The 22,092-nt window shown below is 39.9% G+C and overlaps 1 protein-coding gene and 1 pseudogene across 2 annotated transcripts in view; one reads left to right on the forward strand and one right to left on the reverse strand.

The window, feature by feature from the left end:
• LOC309623664 (uncharacterized protein) overlaps positions 1 to 22,092 on the reverse strand; it is a 769,197-nt gene that overhangs the window by 448,504 nt on the left and 298,601 nt on the right. The gene's annotated exons all lie outside the window — the stretch shown is intronic.
• Positions 1 to 22,092, forward strand: part of LOC309623073 (regulator of nonsense transcripts 1-like) — a 171,483-nt pseudogene that overhangs the window by 11,223 nt on the left and 138,168 nt on the right. The window contains exons 4-5 of the transcript XR_014249932.1: positions 1,524 to 1,697; positions 1,859 to 9,700. The product of XR_014249932.1 is annotated as a regulator of nonsense transcripts 1-like (transcript). The remainder of the gene's footprint in view (positions 1 to 1,523; positions 1,698 to 1,858; positions 9,701 to 22,092) is intronic.

Here is a 22,092-nt window from a genome sequence, read left to right on the forward strand (position 1 = left end):
TTTTGGCTATTACTTTGTATAAAGCCTGCTATGAATATTCTCTTATACACATTTTCATAGACATATGTTTTCATTTCTCTTGGCTTAATACCTAGAAATGGAATTTCTGTCATAGATTTATTTCACTTTATATATCTTTTTCCACTCCTCAAACTGAACTTATTTGTGTTTTTAGATATTAGAAAATACACCCTGTAAACAACATGTAGATAGGTCTTGCTTTTTATCCAGTCTTATAATTTACTTCTCTCTAATGGAGCATTTAGTCCATTTACATTTAATGGAATTATGGTTTTGTTCAGATCAGTTTAATTCTACTACCTTGGTATTTGTCTTCTATTTGTCCCATCTGTTATGTGTTCTATTGTTCATTTATTTCTATTGTCTTTTGTGCTTACAGAATAATTTTTATCCAATTTTATCTATTTTATTGATTTTTTTAGCAATACTTCTTTGTGTGTGTCCACTGGTATGTGTTGTAATGGTTACCCTATAGATAGTAATACACTTAACTTACCACAGTCTCAATTCATAAGATATTAAAGAACAGTACAATAACTATATAATGGTATAATTTCACTTAATCCCCCCTCAATTCCTTGTATATTAGCCATATGTTTTAATTCAACATATTCTATAAACCCCATACCCACTATTACTGTTTGTGCTTTAAACAGTCAAGAGTCTTTTAAAGAACTTCAGCAATATCATGAGCCTAAAACGACTAAAATTAGAGTTCAAGGGCATCAAGACAGCCAGAACCTAAGAGGCCAAGATTATCGAGAGAAGAGTTCAAAGAACTGAGCCCAACAGTCTGAGCCTTTTTTCCTCTTGAGGCACTTGCCAGTTTGTAAGTAGTATAGGCTGAGAAGCACAGAAGCGGCGCAGAAAGTAGCTGCTATGAGTTCAAGAAACTATGCAGGGGTTTTGTCAGTTTCATGGTTCTGGGAAGATTTTAAAAATGGGATTAAAGAACCACCAAAAGGATGGGGTTCTGATAAAAACCCCAACTATTCAATTGGACACCAGAAGGGCTACAGTCTATGCTGAGGTTAAGCCAGAAATAGACCAGCCTTACAGACTTGAACCCAGCTGTTAATCAGCTCAGCCCGTTTGAATTAAAGTAATCCATGCCGACTCTAATTGACTGCCAGAAGCTAAAGAAATCCCCTTTAGAGAAAGATAACATTTCAAGAATCCCTATAATTTTTACACATAATTTTAGTAATTCAATAAAAACTTCACCAGATATACAAAATAAAAAATAAGGTGGGGGAGCGGGGTGGGGGGTAGGCAATAGAAACTGATGCACAGGTGATCCAGATACTGGTTTTCAGAAAAAGATTTTAAATGACTGTGAAATGGATGACAAGATAGAGAAATCAACTAGAAAACTAGAATTTATATCAAAAGAATAAAATGGAACTCCTAAAACAAAAAATAATATCAGAAATCAAGGATGCAATGGAGACCACCTCACATCCGACAGAAGAGGTAAAATTAAAGCAACGTACTTACAACAGGCCGTGGCGACGGCGGTTCCTGCAGTCGCTGTGAGCTGCCGGTGGCTCCGAGGGCAGCAAGCGCAGCTCTGGGCTCGTGGCTCGCGCGGTGGCGGCCCTTTGGATACTGCCCTGCGGCGCAGCGGCCTGGACCTCAGCGTGGCTGAGGGCTCCGTGCGGCGCAAACGCAGCAGCGTGAGCTTGGAGGCGTTTCCGCCCAGCCCGCACATGCGCACCTTCCTAGATGCGCAGAAAGCCACTTCCCAGGCTTCCACACGCAGGGCTCGGAGTTCGAATGCACTGAGTTCGCCTTCCCCAGCCAGACACAGACGCGCCTCCCAAGGTGGCAGCACTAGAGGCCGGGTCCGTGTGGAAGCTGCAGCCGGACAGGTGGACTCGCAGGTGGGCTGACCCGTGCGCATCCTGCAGAACCAGACGAGAATGAGAACGTGGGCAAGACCAGCCAATTGGCCAAGTTGAACTTCAAAGAAGATGAAGCTGATACTTGTTACAGGAAGGATGTCTCATACATGCCTGCAGCTACTGCGGAATACCCGACCCCGATTGCATGGTTTACTGTGATACCAGCAAGGGTGGTTCAGTAGATCATGGAAATGCTTCTGGCAGCCACATTCTAAGTCACCTCTGAGGGCAAAATGCAAAGAGATGACTCTGCGCAAGGATGGGCCCCGGGGGAGACGGTTCTGGAGTGTTATGACTATGTCAGCAGCAAGGCCTTCTCCTTGGTTTCATTCTTACCAAAGCCACCTGGGTCATGGGGCGACTGTGCAGCCAGCCCTAAGCCACTCAGAGCAGCCTCAAGAAAATCAGCTGAGAGAGTTCACAGTGGAAACCCCGGGTCCAGGACCACTACTTCCTGTCCTGGCTGATCACAATCCCTTCTGAGCAGGAACAGCTGTGGGCTCAGAGATCCCCACGGAGTAGATGAGCCAGCTGGAGTAGCTCGGCAAGGAAAATCCTTCCACCACCTTGGAGGACCTGGAGAAGCCAGGGGTGGAGGCGGGGCCCCAGCATATCATCCCCAGGTAGGAGGACTCTTACCAGTACCAGAACATATTTGGCCCTCTGGTCAAGCTGGAGACCAACTACTCTAAGAAACTGAAAGAGTCCCAGAGTCAAGGTAACATCACTGTCAGGTGGGACCTGGGCCTTAACAAGAAGAGAATTGCCTACTTCACTTTGCCCAAGACTGACTTTGATAATCAGGCTTTAGTAATAATTTGGTTAGGAGACGTGCAGCCTATGCAGGGGAACAAGATTTGCCTGTGGTACAAAGGGGACCTGGTGCCCCTGTGGAAAGGGATCCGCCACGTCATCAAGGCTCCTGATAATTACGGCAATGAGATCGCCATTGAGCTGCAGAGTAGTTGTGGGCACGCCTTGGAGGTAACTCATAACTTCCAGGTGGATTTCATGTGGAAGTCAGCCTCATTAGACAGAATGCAGAGTGTTGAAAACATCTGCTGTGGAGGAGAGCTCCATGTTGGGCTACATCTACCATAAACAGCTAGGCGTGATCAGAAAGTGCCAGCTGCCCAAGTACTTCACAGCACAAGCGTTCCAAGACCTCCACCACTCTCAGGTTGACTTCCTGAGGATGGTGCTGCAGAGACCACTGAGCCGGATCCAGGGACCACTAGGCACAGGGAAGATGTGACCTCAGCCACCATCATCTACCATCTGGCTTAGTGGGCCTGTGCTAGTCTGTGCCCCAACTAACATAGCCAGGGATTAGCTGACCAAGAAGATCCACTGAAAAAGCTGAAAGTCATGCAGCTCTGCGCCAGGGTCCTCGGCTCCCCGTTGCGCATCCTGGCCCTGCACAAGCAGATCAGGAACACAGGTAGCATGCCAGAGCTCCAGAAGCTGCAGTTGCTGAAGGACAAGACCTGGGAGCTGTCGTCTGCAGACCAGAAGTGGTACTTGGGCCTGAAGCAGACTCCTGAGAGGGAGCTGCTCGTGAACACAGATGTCATCTGCTGTACATGCGGGTGACCGAAGCTTGCCAAGATGCAGTTTGACAGGGACCCAGGCCACTGGGCCCTGGAGTGCACGGTCCCTGTGTCCTCAGAGCCAAGCAGCTGATCCGTGTGGATGGCCACTGCCAGCTGGGCCTCATGGTGATATGCAAGACAGCAGCCAAGGCTGGGCTGTCCCAGTCACTCCTTGAGTACCTGGTGGTGCTGGGCACCTTTCCCATCGGCGTCATCCGCCTCCAGGTCCCGGATCAGAGGTACCCTGCACTCAGCGCCTTCCTGTCCAACATCTTCTGCAAGGACCCTTGTCAGAACAGCAGCAGGTCATGTGAAGATGCTCTGTGTGACCCAGGGCCAGGAGGAGATCATCAGGTCAGGTACCTCCTACCTAACAGGCGAGAAGCTGCAAACATAGAAAAGATCACCACAAAGCTAATGAAGACAGCTGCCAAGCTGGACCAGATTGCCATCATCATGCCCATCATCATGCCCTATGAGGGCCAACGCTTCTACCAGCGCAGTACATGCAGCTCAGTAACTCCCTGCACACACCAAACCCTACCAAGAGGTGGAGAATGGCAGCGTGGATGTATTTCAGGGGCTCAAGAACAGTTTTATCATCTTCTGCATGTGGGCAAGTAAGCACCAAAGCATTGGATTTTTAAACAACCCCAGGCACTTAATGTGGCCCTGACCAAAGCACATTATGGGCAACCCAAGGGCCCTGTCCAAGCAGCTGCTCTGGAACCACCTGCTGAACTACAGCCACCTGCTGGGGGCGGGGGCACTGAACAATCTGCAGGAGAGCCTCATGCAGCTCAGCAAGCCCAGGAAGCTAGTCATCACCATCAACCCTGGAGCCCGCTTCATGACAACACCCATGTATGACCCCGGAAAGCCATTATCCCAGGATCAGTCTATGATCAGAGCAGCCAGGGCCGGCCTTTGAACATGCGCTTCCAGACCCATGACCAGATCAGCATGATCATTGCCTACCCCAGCCTCATGACCTCCATGAACAGTCCCCATTGCCTCCAACCTGGTCATGCCACCCATGCTGCCACCGGGGTATTTTGGACAAGCTAACAGGCCATCCACAGGTGGGGCACCCCAAAAGGCAAGACTGGTCATGGGGGATTCTAGAAGAACAGCTTTGGGCCTCCTGGGCCAGCCAGAGGAATCTCCTCAACAGCCAGGCCAGCCGAACATGTGCCGTCAAAGCTGTCTCACAGGGTGCCCTGAGGACAGGCTGCATCCCCATCAGCCAGCCCTTCCAGGTGAGCCAGGCCCACCTCTCCCAGCCCAGGCTGTCGCAGGACAGTTATCTTGGCAGCGTGGCGCTGTCACAAGACTCCATATACTCCATGTACCAGGGGCAGCAAGCATACCAGCCCAGCAGGGTGATGGGGCTGCCCCAGTACTAGAAGGTGGCCTCCTCCACTAGCAACTTGTTCTGGGTTAAAAAAGTAAAAATGAATGGATACCTGTTTTCCACTGCTAAAACTGAAGCATCATTTTGAGCAGCATGAGAGGGAGAGGAACACCCAAGGGAGAGAGGAGCCTAAGTCAGAGCAAGTGCCCAATGCCGGTGCTTAGTGAGGAGGAGAAGGAGGAGGGGGAGTGAGAGGTGGGGTCCACCACGGAAGACCATCCACCATCAAGCCTCGCCATCCCTGCTGCCAACAAGGGCCAGCGCCCACCATGTCCACACCTGGGTCTGCCACCAGGGCAGAGCGAGGAAGACCCTCATCTCAGAGGAGCCCTTTTCCCTGTTCTATTCTTTTTCTCTTTTATTTAAAGGGAAACTGCATTTTAGCAGGAAAAAAACTTCGCACTCTGTGCCCAGTCAGGGCTCCGTGCAGTTGACAGCGTGCTAGGCTGAGCCCCATCGAGGTGTGCTGTCCACACCAGCTCTGAAACTGCGGAGGGCATGCTGCCTGTGTTCTAAGAGGGTTTTCCTGTAAAGAAATACATGTTTGGAAGGTTTCTGGTTGCTTTTTAAAGATTCTTTCAAAGAAGTACTGAAATAAAGACTTTCCTGAGTTTGTCTTCCAAATCTGAGTGGTGGACCTGGGTGATGTGAGTAGCTTCCAGAAACAAAGTTTAAACAAACCAATACAACTAGAGACTAAGATCAACACCTGTGATGCAATTGCAAGAAGGGTTTTTGTTTGAAGTTTTAGCTTCCAGCAGCTTCTCCCTGCAGGTGAGGGAGCAGCGTTCAGGAACAGGAGGCTCCTTTCTCCACTGGACTCAGAGAAGCAAAGCATTTCCCTCTAGGGCTGGATTTGCCCCTCACTCCCTGTGGAAATTTGGACACAGAGACAGACACATAGAGGGAAGATGATATGAAGATACACAGAAAAACAACAGCCATGTGACTGTAGTGATGAAGCTGCAAGCCAAGGAATGCCAAAGGTGGCTGGCAAACATCAAAAGCCAGAAGCAAAGAAGGATTCTCCCCCAGAGCCATCAGAGAAAGCATGGCTCTGCCAGTGCCTTGATTTCAGACCTCTAGTCTCCAGAACTGTGACACAATAAATTGCTGTTGTCTTAAGCCACTCAACTTTTGATACTTTTTTACAGTCACCCTAGGAAATCAATACAACTACTAGTATAGTTAACAACATGGATGAATTCTCAAAAGCATTATATTATGTAAAAAAATCTTACATAAAAGGTACTTACTGTATGATTCACTTTATATGAAGTTCTAGAACAGGCAAAACTAAACTATGGTGGAAAAAAAATCAGAACAGTGATTGCTTATGGCTGAGGAAGTTGGGACTGGCTGGGAAGAGGCATGAAGAAACTTTCTAGGGGGTTGACTACATTCTATATCTTGGTAGAGAATTAGGTACAGCAGTGTTTGCATTTATCAAAACTCAGCAAATGAATATCTAAGATTTGTGTATTTCATTGTATATAAATTCTAGCTCAAAATAAAAACTACTATAGACAAATACTGAACTCTAGCTAATGGTATGCATGCTGAGGTGTTTAGAAGGAAGTGTAGTAGTGAGGTCTGTGTTTTAATTTGAAATGCATTAAAGAGTAAGATGGATTGATGACTGCATAGTTAGTTGGTTAGGTAGATATGTGATAATGCAAGTATAATATAATATTAATGGCAGAATCTAGTTGGTGGACATATGGCTGTTCAATGTAAAATTCTTTCAACTTTTCTGTGTGCTTGGATATTTTTATAATAAAATGTTACAGAAAAAAGAATGTAATAAAGGAGTTAAACAGAAAATTAGACAAAGTTTAGTCAGGCTGCAGCACAGAATTTTAAAAAGAATGGAAAATACAGAAAGGAGCATAAGTGATACCAGTGTCAGGGATAAAGACTAACATAGGTATAATTGGAGTTGTAGAAGCAAAGAAGAAAAAGAATTGGCTAGATGCTGTTTTTTAAAAGATTGTTTTTGAGAATTTTTCAAAGTAGATGAAAGACTTCAAGCCACATATTTGGTTAATAAAATGAATTGCAAGCATTTCTTTTGAATACAAAGGAAAACAAAATGAGGTATATCTAGTTAAACTGTTGAAAAACAAAGACAAAAACCCCTTAAAAGCATTCAGAAGTGCAACAATAAGACAGAGAACTGACTTCTCAATGGAATGGCATCTTTAAAGTGAGGCACGTGAATAGAGCTGGCATTTATTAGGCTTCTATTATATGTCAGGCTCTGGGCTAAACCCTTTACAAACATTGTACCACTTAATCCTCACACCCTCCCAATGAGGTAGAATTAAGAACCCCATTTTAATAAAAAGACATTGAGGGTTGGAAAAGTTAATTATTTGTGTAAAGTCAGATGGCTAACCAGTGGTAAAGATTCCAATTTAATTGCAACAGACTGTAAACATATTCATCTTAAGCATTGTGCTTCCTCCCGTATTGTAAGTGTTCTGCTTTTTTCCTCCACTTCTGTGCATCTGCCAAGGCTCTTGATCTCAGCATTCCCTGATTTGGTAATCCCCCTGCCAAGTCTTGTAATGGTTATGAAAATATGCTTGGGGTTAATATTGAAAAATGGAGAGAGAGAGAGAAACTGAATGTGGTGGAACACTAGTATCTAGTATCAGATAACAAGGATACAGATCACATTATTGTATGATACTGGAGCACTGACTGTAGAGAGAATACATTTAATTGGCACCTTTTCTTTGAATGCAGTATATCTAGTCTCCATTTTGACACTCTAGTAGATGACTGAAATGCTACCTTGTGTCTTGTTAGCACCGTATTGTAAAGTGTATATTATTATAGAAAATTGACAAGGTGATGAGCTGTCACTTTAGCTAAGAGAATATCCTATTTTTAATGAATATTATTTCATAAGGAAATGCGCTGATGACAGCTTATTTCAGTGGAAACTGTTGATGCATAACCTTTTTGCTAGACAACATTATATCAGTAGTGACTATACCTAAAAAATTATGCTAGATGCTAGAAATGTGTTTGCAAGAATAATTTTTAAGAAATGAGTACATAAGAGTAAGTGAAAGTATTTTTGAAATATTGTGTTAGCATATATTTATTATAGGAGAATTTGTGGGGGTATATTTCTTATGACAAAATAGTAATTTATACCCCAATAATATTTTGTTTTTGTATAATTTTTCTTTACATCTGTGATAAGATGTAAGAACACGTCTTCAGAATAAATTTACATGTGTAGATGAATGCACAAATGTATGTATGTATATGCTTATATGCATATAGATAAAAAATTCCGAAGTTTGTATTATATGTCATACAAATTACATCCAATCTGACATGGAAGCACAGATCCTCCACTGATTACTAGAATTAGGAGAGCTAAGTTCAAGTCCTGGTTCTATCACTTTTATTTTGTAATCTTGAGAAAGTCCTTTAATCTCTTATTTAAGATGAGTTTACTTCTCAGTTAAAAATGGAGAAAATAATATTTGACCTACATACTTCACAGGGTGGTCAGGAGGCTTTTAAAAGAGATAATGTGTATGAAAGAAACATGATATTGCAAAAAGATATTATATTTAATAATATATATAATTATATATTATAACATATTAAATATAATTGTGTATATAAATACAAGTATCATTATATGACCTGAATTATTCTAGGAGTTACCAACTTATGGCTTCAAATAAGGTCATGTTAACAATAATAATTAAATTTCTCTACTCCATTGCTCACAACCTAATGAAGCCACCTCAAAATATGAGCCAGCTTGTTCTAGGAGAGCGGAGGGGAGTGGAGTTTTAGGAGCTCATAGGGCATCTGCTCAGGTTCCACGCTCTCTCACTCACTAACACTTTCAAGAAACCAGCAGAAGTGCTCTTGCTGACGCTTCACAGCCCACCCGCTCACGGCAAGGGCACCATCCTCTAGGACCCACAAAGTGGTCAGTGTCCAAAGAGCCAGAGTGGGGCTGTGTTCCTGCTCTGCACACAAAGAGAGAGAATGCCTGTCACACTGGCACAATTTCCAAGTCCCTCTTTGTTACACGGGCAGCAAGCTGTATTTCTAAGTGTCCTCTGTCTCTTCCTGCAGGACCCTGTCAGGAGTCCAGGCTTACAGCCCAAAGTCTGAAGCAGGCAATGCTGTTTTTCCCATTCTTTCCAGCTGGTCCCTTTGCTTTCCCCCTATATATGCAAACACTTGTCTCATTTTCCTCTAACCAAAAAGTATTTTTAAAATGGCATCCTGTCTGGCATATTTCATGTTTCCCACACTTGCCTAGAAATGTCTGAAATCCAGTTGGGAGCACTTAATGTTCTAACTACTTATTGCTGTGTAACACACTGCTCCAAAATTTAGTGACCTAGAACAATATCGATGTTTTGAATTTCACTGTTCTGTAGGTTGTCTGGGTGGAAGTTTTGCTGGTCTTCTGGAACTACTCAACTGAAGTCAGCTGAGCTGACTGGGGACTAGACTCAGCAGTGGCACTGGGATGATTGGGCCCCTCTTCCCTCATAGTCTCTTGTCATTAGGCTAGAATTCCTTTAATAGCAGCAAGAGTATACCAAATGAACAAAGACAGAAGCTGCCAGGCCTCTTAAAATCCAGCTTCTCAAATACACCACACCATTTCCATAGCATTCTGTTGATCAAAGTATGTCACCAGGCCAGCCCAGATTCAAGGGAAAATGGTCTGCACTTCTTCATGGAAGAGGCATGCAAATAGTGAGATGATAAGAATTGTTGGAGAGTCATCTTTGAAGACAAACAACTACCACTCAGTCTCTGGATACAACAGTGCAAATCCCTTGCACATGCAAAATACACCATCCCCCTCCCAATACCCCAAAAGTCTTATTCAATTACAATATTAGCTCTAAGTCCAGGATTTCCTCATTAAACATGGTCCAGGTGGGGACAAGTTTCCACAGGTTCAGAGACTCAGCTGCAGTTGCTCAAGTGTGGCTCTTCTTGATTTGTGAACTAAAATGACAAGTTATCTGCCCTTCCCACCTCACCTTCACACATACATGCAAAATGCAATAGTGAGAGAGGGATACGATAACTATAATAGACACTCCTGTTCAAGAAAGAGGAAATGGAAGGTGTGTAGAGCCACTGATCCAAAGCAATTCTGAAATCTGGTCAGGTACATATTTTCAGGGCTGCTACTCTGGAAACAGAGAATGCTCTTTGATTAGGGACCAGCTCTGCCCCCTGGGAATAATTTCCTGATTCACTGTTCTCTTAGCTCTTGTCTTGTGCACTGGAGTCTTGGCTCTGCCCTCTGAGTCATTACTTGCTCTCAACACAAATAGAGAAATAGCCACCATTTCACAATTAGTGTACCATTTTGTTTCCTAACAATGCACTCTTTGTGCCAACAGCTGACCAGGACTTATTAAAAGTTCAAAATGAAGTGTGTGACCTTTCCATTTGTGTAAATATGTTCAACTATGTGGAAATGCTTAAGTCATTTGTATAAATGCATCAGTATAATTATATAATGAATACATGAATAATCTATACAGTTTTTGTACTAAATTAAGCTGTCTTTCAATGTAATAAGCTGTGAAGGAATATTTCTTGTGACCTAAGAAATGCTATATTATTTTATGTCTCTTAAATCTGTTCTTTTACTTAGTTCTAGAAAGGGAAGGAGTATATGGCTTTATCCAGAGGCAAAAGAGGAGCTAGGTAGTGTCACTGACTTCCAGAATGGTGTCGAAAGAAAGAAAGAGAGGAAGGAAGGAAGGAAGGAAGGAAGGAAGGAAGAAAGAAAGAAAGAAAGAAACAAAGAAACAAAGAAACAAAGAAACAAAGAAACAAAGAAAGACTTGCCCAAATTCTCTCTCTCTTGGATATTTGCAATAGGGAGAAGTGAAATGTTCCAATTGGACATGGCCTTGGACTCTTTGGGAATAATACAATACTAACAATACTTCAGTTCCTGGGCTCTCTACCTAATACTTCTTGGAAGCTCTCTCATGAAAGTTTTCAGTGGGAAATTCGGAATCTGAGAAATTCTCAGAGTTTAGATACCTAAGATATTGCTATGTATCCTTGTAGTGGACCTGCATTAACTGCTTGTTAATGCTAAATATGGTTCCAGTATTTTCCCTCCAGTTATTTTTTAGACATTTTTTTCTTAAGTAAATTGAGGTCATTATCAGATGCAACACTTTAATATAAGTATGACAAAGATTGAGTTATTTTATTATAGGTCTTCTTTTATATTTTTGAAACCCCTCCCCACCCCACAGTTTCCTCAGGAATTCCAGTTGTGCATTTATTGGCTTTTCTTTATCTGTCTTCTGTGTATTATTTTTCTAATTATTAATCTTTATTCTTTGACATTTTATTTTGTTATGCTTTTCGATCCCTTCCTATATGTCTATGATTGTGTTTGTAATATATCCATTTCACATTTTGTTACTTCCTTGTTATTGTTTTTTCCCTGTGTTGTGTTATATGTTCCTTTCATTTTTTTCCAGCTCCCCTTCCACCTCTTCCTTCTGAATAGGATACTCTGAATCTATTTTTTAACGATTGTTTCAAAAAGTTTATCTTTTAATGCCTGATATAACAATAAAGAAATCTTTGACTTTCTGCCATAATTTTTCTTCTGATGTGCAATTTCATTTGTCATTTTTTGTTGTATTTCTTGCCTCCTCTTTTTCTGCTAATATTGCTGACTGTTTCCTTTTTATTATTACTTTTTACCATCTTTTACTTATTACCATCTTTTAATGGGGGCCTTGTCCTCTGGGTGAGCCACTTGTTGTGGAACAGAACAGTAAGGTGCTGGGAAAGTGGGCTGGGCTATGTGGAATGCCAATTTAGATATGTTGCCCCAATGTTGCTGGTCAGCAAGTCTGTCACACACTCTATCATGAGGGCTCTGGTTATCCTGGTTTCTCCCTGTGGGCTGACAGGCAAAGCCTCAGTTGTGACATATACAAGTGTTTTGTGTGATCATTTGGTATTTATTTCTTTCTCTTTGGCCATTATTATCAGCAGCTGCAAAGCTGATGTACACACACTACTCCACCCTTCCTGAAACGAGAAATGGGTGAGAGAATGAACAACTTCTCATCCAAGCCAGATACCCCCACTCCATACTGCTGGGTCAAATGTGACTGGGAATATTCCTGCTAACAAACTTGGTCCACAGCTGCAATCCCAAATAAGGGATTGTTGCTTGAGTGTCTCAAGGCCATGCCACTTACTTCTGGATTATTCTATATACTGCCCCAAATCTGTAATGCTATGAGATCTCCCTTAATAGCCTCTCTTGATTTGATAGAAATAGCACATTCAGCAGCTGTTCTGCATAGTTTGAGGTAGAAATTGAGGCAATATTTTAATTTTTGTTGAAGTTAAATTACAGAGTTTCCTCTGTGTTTTTCATCCTTCTTTTTTTTTAATTGTTTTCATGCAGGAAAATGAAACTGAAAATTTTTTACATTCTTTTTTTCTGAATTTCCACTCTGAATGCCATAGAGTTGACCCTTGAACAACATGGGGGTTAGGGTGCCAACCCCATGTGGTCAAGAATCCGTGTATAACTTTACACTTGGCCCTTCTATCCATGGTTCTACATCCACAAATCCACCAACCACAGATCTTGTAGTACTGTAGTACTAGAAATCCACATCTAAGTGGACCATGTAGTTCAAACCCATGTAGTTCAAGGGTCAGCTGTAGTTTAGAAATAATGTGATTTGTAGCAAGGTCTTTTTTCACCCACTTCCTAGAGTAATGGACATAAAAACAAAAATAAACAAATGGGACCTAATGAAACTTAAAAGCTTTTGCACAGGAAAGGAAACTATAAATAAGATGAAAAGACAACCCTCAGAATGGGAGAAAATATTTACAAATGAATCAACGGACAAAGGATTAATCTCCAAAATATATAAACAGCTCATGGAGCTCAATATTAAAAAAACAAACAATCCGGGCTTCCCTGGTGGCGCAGTGGTTGAGCGTCTGCTTGCCAGTGCAGGGGACGCAGGTTCGAGCCCTGGTCTGGGAGGATCCCGCGTGCCGCGGAGTAGCTGGGCCCGTGAGCCACAACTACTGAGCCTGTGCGTCTGGAGCCTGTGCCCCGCAACGGGAGAGGCCGCGATAGTGAGAGGCCCGCGCACCGCGATGAAGAGTGGCCCCCGCTTGCTGCAACTAGAGAAAGCCCTCCCACAGAAACGAAGACCCAACACAGCCAAAAATAAATAAATAATAATTAAAAAAAAAAAAAAAAACAATCCAATCCGAAAATGGGCAGAAGACCTAAATAGACATTTCTCCAAAGAAGACATACAGATGGCCAAGAGGCACATGAAAAGCTACTCAACATCACTAATTATTAGAGAAATGCAAATCAAAACTACCATGAGGTATCACCTCACACCAGTTAGCATGGGCATCATCAGAAAATCTACAAACAACAAATGCTGGAGAGGGTGTGGAGAAAAGGGAACCCTCTTACACTGTTGGTGGGAATGTAAATTGATACAGCCACTATGGAGAACAGTATGGAGGTTCCTTAAAAAACTAAAAATAGAATTACCATATGACCCAGCAATCCCACTACTTGGCATATACCCAGAGAAAACCATAATTCAAAAAGACACATGCACCCCAACGTTCACTGCAGCACTAATTACAATAGCCAGGTCATGGAAGCAACCTAAATGCCCATCAACAAATGAATGGATAAGGAAGATGTGGTACATATATACAATGGAATATTACTCAGCCATAAAAAGGAATGAAAATGGGTCATTTGTAGAGACATGGATGGACCTAGAGACTGTCATACAGAGTGAAGTCAGTCAGAAAAAGAAAAACAAATTATCGTATATTAACACATATATGTGGAATCTAGAAAAATGGCACAGATGAACCGGTCTGCAAAGCAGAAATAGAGACACAGATGTAGAGAACAAACATATGGACACCAAGGAGGGAAAGCGGGGGTCTGGGGATGGTGGTGGTGGGATGAATTGGGAGATTGGGATTGACATATATACACCAATATGTATAAAATAGATAACTATAAGAACCTGCTGTATAAAAAAATAAAATAAAATAAAATTCAAAAAAAAAAAAGAATGTGATTTGTAAAGACCAACAAAATTACAAAGTATCACTCAGATCACATATTTAAAAATAAAAGAGATGGCTTGCCCTTCATTCATGGTAACTGATATCCTTCAAGTTGGGATAAACTTTAAAAACACTACACAACTTTCATTTCCTTAAATTAAGGGTGACTTATTTGGCCAGTATCTTGAGGCAGGTAACAGGAATAATATGTGAAAATGCTGCATTCCACAATTCAGTGTAAAAAAATGTGAAACTTCTTTAAAAGTTACTGCAAGCAACTATAATTTTTCTTCCATCACTCTCCCTCTCTCTTTTTTCACTCCTTTCTTCCTTTCTTCTTCCGAAGTATTGATTTGATTTAATTCAATGATTCATATCAGCCTCCTAAAAAATTACACAAACCTCTGCTTGAGCTTTCTACCCTCCCCACCTTGGTTCAAACTCTTACTCTATTTGCAGAATGTCTATTTCTTCTTCTCTGCTCTGCCAAACTTTCCACATCTTTCAAAAGCATTTTAAGGGACTTCCCTGGCGGTCCAGTGGTTAAGACTTTGTCCTCCAATGCAGGGAGTGCGGGTTCAATCCCTGGTCAGGTAGCTAAGATCCCATGTGCCTTTTGGCCAAAATACCAACACATAAAACAGAAACAGTACTGTAACAAATTCAATAAAGACTTTAAAAACGTTCCACATCTAAAAAAAAAAAAAATCTTAAAAAAAAAAAGCAGTTTAAGTTCTACCGTTTAGTGAAACTTTTCTAAATCACGCTAGGTTCTCATGTGAAAGTATAAAAAATACTTTCTTACAACTCCTATGCCAATCAATAGATTGTCTTGTGACCTCAACCCTGTGTGGTTATTTGCTCCTATGTGGCTATTTAACCCCACACCTAGATTTTTAAGCTCCTTGAGGTCAGGGACCCCCAGGAATACTTTTCAATTTCCTGGACTCTGGTCCAGTGATTTACACAAATATGCTTAACAAATTTTGGCTGATTGTATGTAATAGGAACCAAAATGAGATATGCAGAAGGTGAAAAGCTTTTCAAACTTTATATAAAAATGATGGAAAAAAATGTGATTTACTTATATTAAACATGAAAAATATGGGCTCAAAGGAAAATTTGAGAACCTTTAAATATATGTCAGCCCTGACATGTTTTAATCACAGTAAACACAAAACTTCTCCTGCACACAGTTATCCATTATGAAGTTATTGGATGAAAGTGAAAAACCAGAAGACTTTCCAAAACATGTAAAAAAACAACAAACAAAAAAAACTGGTGTCTCTGAGGACACCAGTTTCACTAGCCAAAATTTCTCTATTCCATTTCTCCAAAACAGGAGTAACTTTATTTTCTTCCTAATTAAAGCAGAAGTAAATCTAATTTAAGTTTTTGGTTTCAATCATCACCAATAAAAAGACATAATTAGCTTTTCACTATCTTGGCCTTGACTGAGAGATGAAAACTAACTGGAAAAGAATTATCTCAGAAAGAGTAATATAGAAATTATTTATTTCGGGGTGAGGGCAAGGGGACGTACATAACTATAACATGTGGAAATGTATGAAAGATAAAATAACAATTCAATGTTTCTACCTTCTGAGACAAATATTTAAATTAAAATATATTTTCCATTCAAAAGAGAGAGAGATCTGAAAATAATGAATAGGTATACCTATACTTATAATACATTATGCATCTGTTATAGAAATATATTTGTTAACATGGAAAGATATTCATCATATATTGTTAATGCTTTAAAAAGCAATTAAAATAATGCATACTATGTAATTTTACTATGTAGGTGAAATAATACATATTCATTTAAGTCTAGAAGGAGAGGATAGTGGATGCTGTAGGTCCCTCTTCTATATCTGTCACTTTTACTGGGTCAGTGCATCCACACCGAGCTGCTTTGAGCACAGCCTGCTGACAGCTCACCACTGCCTCCTTCCTGTGAAGAGCTGTCCTTCACCAAATAGGAACTGCCTTGCTTGAGCCTCTGGGGGCATCCCACTATCAATGACTGAATTACACAGAATACAACTGCCTGGGTCCGTTGTCTCAAGCGGTAAACAACACTGGGGTGCAGTCCATGCTCTGAGCTCCCCCTGAGATTGCAACCTGAGACTTGAGCTGACTCCACAGACTTCCTCAGCTCCTCCCCCCACCTTATCCCACTCCTTCCCTTGCCCTGAGAGCCCTCTCTCTATTAAACCTGTGCACATGATTCCCTTGTGCACATGACTGCAGGCTTGGCTTCTAGGGAAACTCAGAAGGACATGAAATGTTAAAAATAATTCTACAGGTGCTGAGATTAAATATCATTTTTAGCTTATTTGTCCTGCTTTTCTCTAATTAAAATATATTGTTTGTATATATAGTTAAAAAAAGTATAGAGAGTTTCAAAATACTAAGGTTTCTAAATTGTTATTTATATGCTCTTGTTTGGTAGAACCAGGGAAGTTAATTTTAAAAATATAGACAAAAGAAAGTTTAAAGGAAACATTTAACATTTTTTGTTTTAATAAAATGTGTTTATTTAAATAACACTAAAATTATTTTGAATTTTTCAGGAAAAGAATTTTGAATACTTGTGAATTTCTAAATTATTAATAATTAATTATTTTCTGACACTAATATAGGTCTTTTATTAGAACCAACTTTAGGATTTTATACTAGATGAAATATAAATATTAACTGGAATATTATTGACCCTTTTCACCTTCCTTTCTATTAACTACTTAAATAAGTATATATTAACGTCTAGATAGACTTGAAAGGCATACTATAACATAAAGCAGGAAGGATTTCATTTTCTTTGGCATTTTTCTGTTTAGTCATATCTAAATCACACAAGTTTCAGCAAAGACAGGTTTGAAAATTTGTGGAAGGTTTTGGCATTATCTATGTCCTACTTGAAATTATTCATATTTAATATGATATGTTTTCAATTATACATCTATCTCTGTATAGATCTAGACATAGATCTTAGATGTATAGTATTTATCCCAGACACTGTGCTAGGCATGTTACACTAGTTTTTCACTTAATCGTTGCAGTACCCCTTCAGCATTATTATTATTATTCATAATTGAGCTCAGAGATATTAACTACCTTATGGAAGGTCTCATACTACAGAGTTCTAACTTCGTACCATCCCTTTCTTACTTTACAGTGTTTAGGAATTAGATTTGCTACTTTCTCCTACGGTATATTTTATACCTTTCTCCACTATGGCTAATAACTGACCACAAAGTTTTCCCTAAATAAAATGGCAAGTTCTTATCTAAAATAACCAAAATTCAAATAATTTGTAGGGGGAAGCTTAATAAAGGATAACTTATTATTTTAAGGGCATCCCTCAGAGCTATAATGATAAATGAAATTATATTACATTTCTCAATAAAGAGGAAACTATGTTCTCCAAAGCACATAAAATTAGTTCCAAAATTAAAAATTCAGAAGTTAGACTTAAATGAATGCCATCAATTAATTTTTATGAAAGAACTAGAACCATTTTGAAAAAGTTCAATTGTCTTCTAAATGAAAATTAGATAAATAACTTCATTTTATTGAGAAAAATTATTATGATCTGAGAGATAGAACTAGCAGGCTTTTTCACCTTCAATTAAAAATATCAATCCTCCAGTGGAGTCCCCTGAATCATTCATCTACAGTTGAGCAGAACTCAAAGAGGATTTCACCTAGAGAGCAAAGGAGCAGTAGTTGACAGAAATGCTTCTTTTTATTTGTGATTCCATTGTCTTCAGTGAAAATGAGATTTTTTTAAAAAGTGAGATTTTTAAAAAATACCCTAACAATGACTGAATAAATATTTAAGTTGTTAAAAGTTCCAGGTACTGTCTTGTAAGCTGTACCCTACAATCTGAGGGAACCCTAAAACAATGAACATATTCTCCATGTACTTTAGGTTTTCCTAATTTCAGTGCAATCTTACAGCTGCTTGAAAAGTCGCTGCTTGAAAATTCACTGCCTGCTCAGTTCTTCATAAAGCAAATAAAGAATAAAAAGAACTCTCCCTTTATTACGGTGTTGTTGGAAAGAGATCTATAAAGATACCGTGCAGGTTCTTAATTACTCAGTATGTGAGAATCTGACCAGTAATATGGAAAGACACGAAATGGTGACCTATTTACAGTGTTCCACATTTGTTTTTTAAACATCTTTATTGGAGCATAATTGCTTTACAGTGGTGGGTTAGTTTTTGCTTTATAACTGCTCCACATTTTTATTGTTACTATTTTTCTTTGAAGTAACTGTAAGGAAGGAAACAATATGGTATTTCCGTGTCCCTGGTCATCCTTTTCATTGACTCTGTTTTTTCACTACTAGAGAAGCATTTGTCCTTGTGTGTTGAACTAATTTAAGGAACTAGAAACATCTATGAATTCTATAGAAAATTTTATGATAGAGCGAAAAGTGACTAACCCATTTGTTACCATCTTCTCAATGGCACAAATGGCCCAAATCATAAATATCATAATCTAACTGAGACAAGATGAAATGGACCATTTTCTGTGCAGTATCACTTTTCCTTTTTTTTTTTCTTAAAGCATGGAAGCATTTGCTGAAATGTGATATCTGTAATGACAAGCCACAGGGGAAAAAAAAGCAAAACATCCTTGCACAGTGATGGTAGACTATTACATTTAGCCTACCCACACAAATTGGTCCCAGCAGTTTTCTCTTTAATTCAGGATTTATGGAAACATCTGAGATTATAAAATTAACCAAACAAAAACAGATGCTATAATTGTGAGGGGCCCAATTCTTGGATGAATCCCAGATCTAAACATTAGTATATGGAGTGGAAACATTTTAACTTAAATTCTCATATATCCGTTTACAAGCTGATGTGAATATTCCACATGAAATAACTATTTTAAACAGCTTGGAGAAATGAAATTATGTTCACATAAGTGGCCCATTTTTCTCCCTTTCAAAAGGAAGACAAGAGCTATTAAAATGATCATTTCCTCAAGTTTCTTAATTAATAATATAAAATCTCCCACCTATTAACAATTCCTAGGAAAGATAGGGGGGGAGGTATATCTTAGATATAGCTCCCAAATTGTGCTTTTATAGTACCCTGGGGTGATACACAATAATGACACTGTCATTTAGTTTGCATATTTATTGTGGAAGATCAACTTTGAGCAGTACTTAGCATTTTGGTCAGTGGTGGCATCAACTAAAAGGAAAAAAGAACACCTTTATATTTAAATAAGAGTAACTATTTAAAGGTAGTAGAAAATACTCTTCTAGTCTAGGGTACACTTAGATATTGTAAAAGATGTGGAAATTACTCTTTGGAAAAGAGATATAAAAAATGAAGTTTGATAGTCTTATTTCCACTAAGGGCTGGGTGTAGTTGTAGCAACTGACTCCTTGTGGCTATGCCTTTGCTGAGACTGGTTTGAAGGTAAAAATACAAAGGAAATTAGAGACTTGAAATCAATCAAAAATGTGTTCTTTTTAGGAATGAAGGAACTTTAAGTGATCTAAGATGCTTTTTCTGTAAAGTAGTAGGTTTCTCTGAATTAAAGAACACATGGCAGAGGCTATGGTTCTAAGACTGGGTAAAAAAAGCTTTGTAAACACACTCAGATAAATGTCAGGATAATACCTCCAAGGGATCCTGGCCAAGATTTGTTTATTGAATTTACACAATTGAACCAATCATGATTAAACTGCCTCAGGGCCAAAGTTCAAAGGGATAACAATCAGAATGCATAAAAAGTAGAGCAACGACTGGCATATATTAAAATAAATAAGATGTCAATAAAGAGATGTGTCTTTCAGTTCTTTACAGTTCTGCTTGTAGAAGGTCATTAGACAAGGATTGGACTAAACCATGATGAACAAAGAATCCCACACACAAGGTCCTTCCACAGAAATCTAATTTCTTCTTGAGTTCTTTATGGATGAAATGTGATGACTGTTAGCTGGAGCCCTCCAGCTGATTTATATTTCTAAGAAGTTGATTAAGCAGTGTTTTCCACAGTGCATTCCAGAGAACACAAAACCCATGGAATGTTACTAAACATTAGCCAACCGCTCTCCTTTCCTACCAAGGTGAATCATTGAGTAAACATGGATTTAAATCTGGTTTAACAAATTGTCTGTTTTTCTACAGTCCAGGTTTCCCAAACTTATTTCGCTTCATAGTTCCTTTTTCTGAGGCAAATCTTGCAGGAACAGTATTCTTTTGGAATACACTTTGGGGAACCCAAATCTGAGTGAATTAATGTACAAGATCTGTGCATAGTCCTAGGCCCGAAGGTGAAGAAAATTGGTTGGTTGGTCCATACTAACTTCTTAGTTCCAGTCAGCCCCATTTTTCTTCAATAATAGGCAGTCTTCCTTCCCACTTAAGAGCTTAGTCCCTTCACGCTCCTCTCTATCAAATGTTAATCTGACTCTCCTTAAAATAAGGTAAAAATGCTTGATAATTGCTGGATAACGTGTTTTCTCACAAACACATTTGCATGCAACAGAATAGACCTTTGATGCGAAAGAATGTAATTCTTACTCAGATATTTTAGGCAAGCAAGTAAGAACAATATTTGAAGGAATAATAAAGCTATTTATAGGCATCTTGTGCCCATATGCCATAAGTTGATAGTCATACCTGAAAGTAACCCAGACCAAGATACTGAGGGCTCAGGAACTCAAAATTAGCACTTTGAACTGGACCTGGAGGTCTCTGAAGCACTTGTTTCTCAATTTCCCTGTATCTGAGCGATTCCATGAGTCGTCTGATAACAGAGTCACCATGAGGTAATGGCATCAATGTCATTTAATTGCTAACCCTGGACTAGTTGTTCCCTACTAGAAAGGCACCCAGAACACGAGCTGCTCAGTTAGCTGAGGCTAAGCTGACAGTGGATGTTTTGAGGTTTGTCTTGGCATTTATGGGTACTAAACTCTCCAGGCAATGTTCACACAAGCTGTTAGCACCACAAGTCCATGAAGCCCAGTTCCCCAAGGTACCCAGAAAGTCAAAACTCAAAAGTCCAGGCAGAAGGACATGGAGCATCTTGACTATTTTCCTATTACATGGTTTATTCAGTCACTAAACAGTTCCTGAGCCATGTTGTTCTAGGAACTGGTGACAGGAGAAAAAGCAAGACAAATAAGGCCCAAAGATTCATGATGCTTACATGTTAGTTGGGGGGAAGACAGGCAAGAAACAAATAAACAAGGAATTATCAAGAAACTCATGAGTACAAGAAAGAAACTATAAACAAGTGACATAAAATATAGTGATGGGGCTCTGGGGCCAAGGTACAAAGAGAGGACTCCAGTATCCAGAGATAAGAATGACAAATACTAGGCCAGGTCCTAGAAGGAAGCTAAGACATCTGGTAAGAGATTGGGACAAAGATAAGAATATGGTTAGGATCTTAGATATATGACACCAAGTGGGCGAGTAACTCAGGAAGCCAGGTACAAGAGGAACGTTTAACAGAATGAGGGTGAGGAGGGGTACACATGGCTGCTACTCTTTGATCACCACTGAGCATGTTATGACTCTAATTGCAGTTGAAAAACATAAAAGGCAACACTGGGGCAGCAAATGCTACTTAGAGAGCAGGCCAAGGAAGCCAACAAAAGTTCCTACTCCAAAGAGTTGCCATTTGATTTTCTGCTCCAGTTAACATAGATCTGGGATCTGGGGTAAACATATCTCTACCACTTAAGGAGATGAGTAAAGAGCAGGGGCCTGGCATTTTACAACTATTGGATCAAGAGGTTATATATTGAGGATTCAGATATGAAAGAGGCATGCCTCATTTGCTTATGGTGATGGCAGCTAGCACTCGGTGGGAATTTCTAACTGCAAGTTCAACCCTGGCTCCACACATTTGATTCATTTCTTGGGCTGGTGTGATAGCTAGTTTTGTGTGTCAACTCAACTGAGCTAAGGGAGCTCAGATGGCTTAGAAAACAATATTTCTGGGTGTGTTTGTGAGGGTGTTTCTGAAAGATTAACATT

This window comes from Balaenoptera borealis (genome assembly GCF_965194805.1).
Source record: "Balaenoptera borealis genome assembly, chromosome: 2".
Lineage (NCBI taxonomy): Eukaryota > Metazoa > Chordata > Mammalia > Artiodactyla > Balaenopteridae > Balaenoptera > Balaenoptera borealis.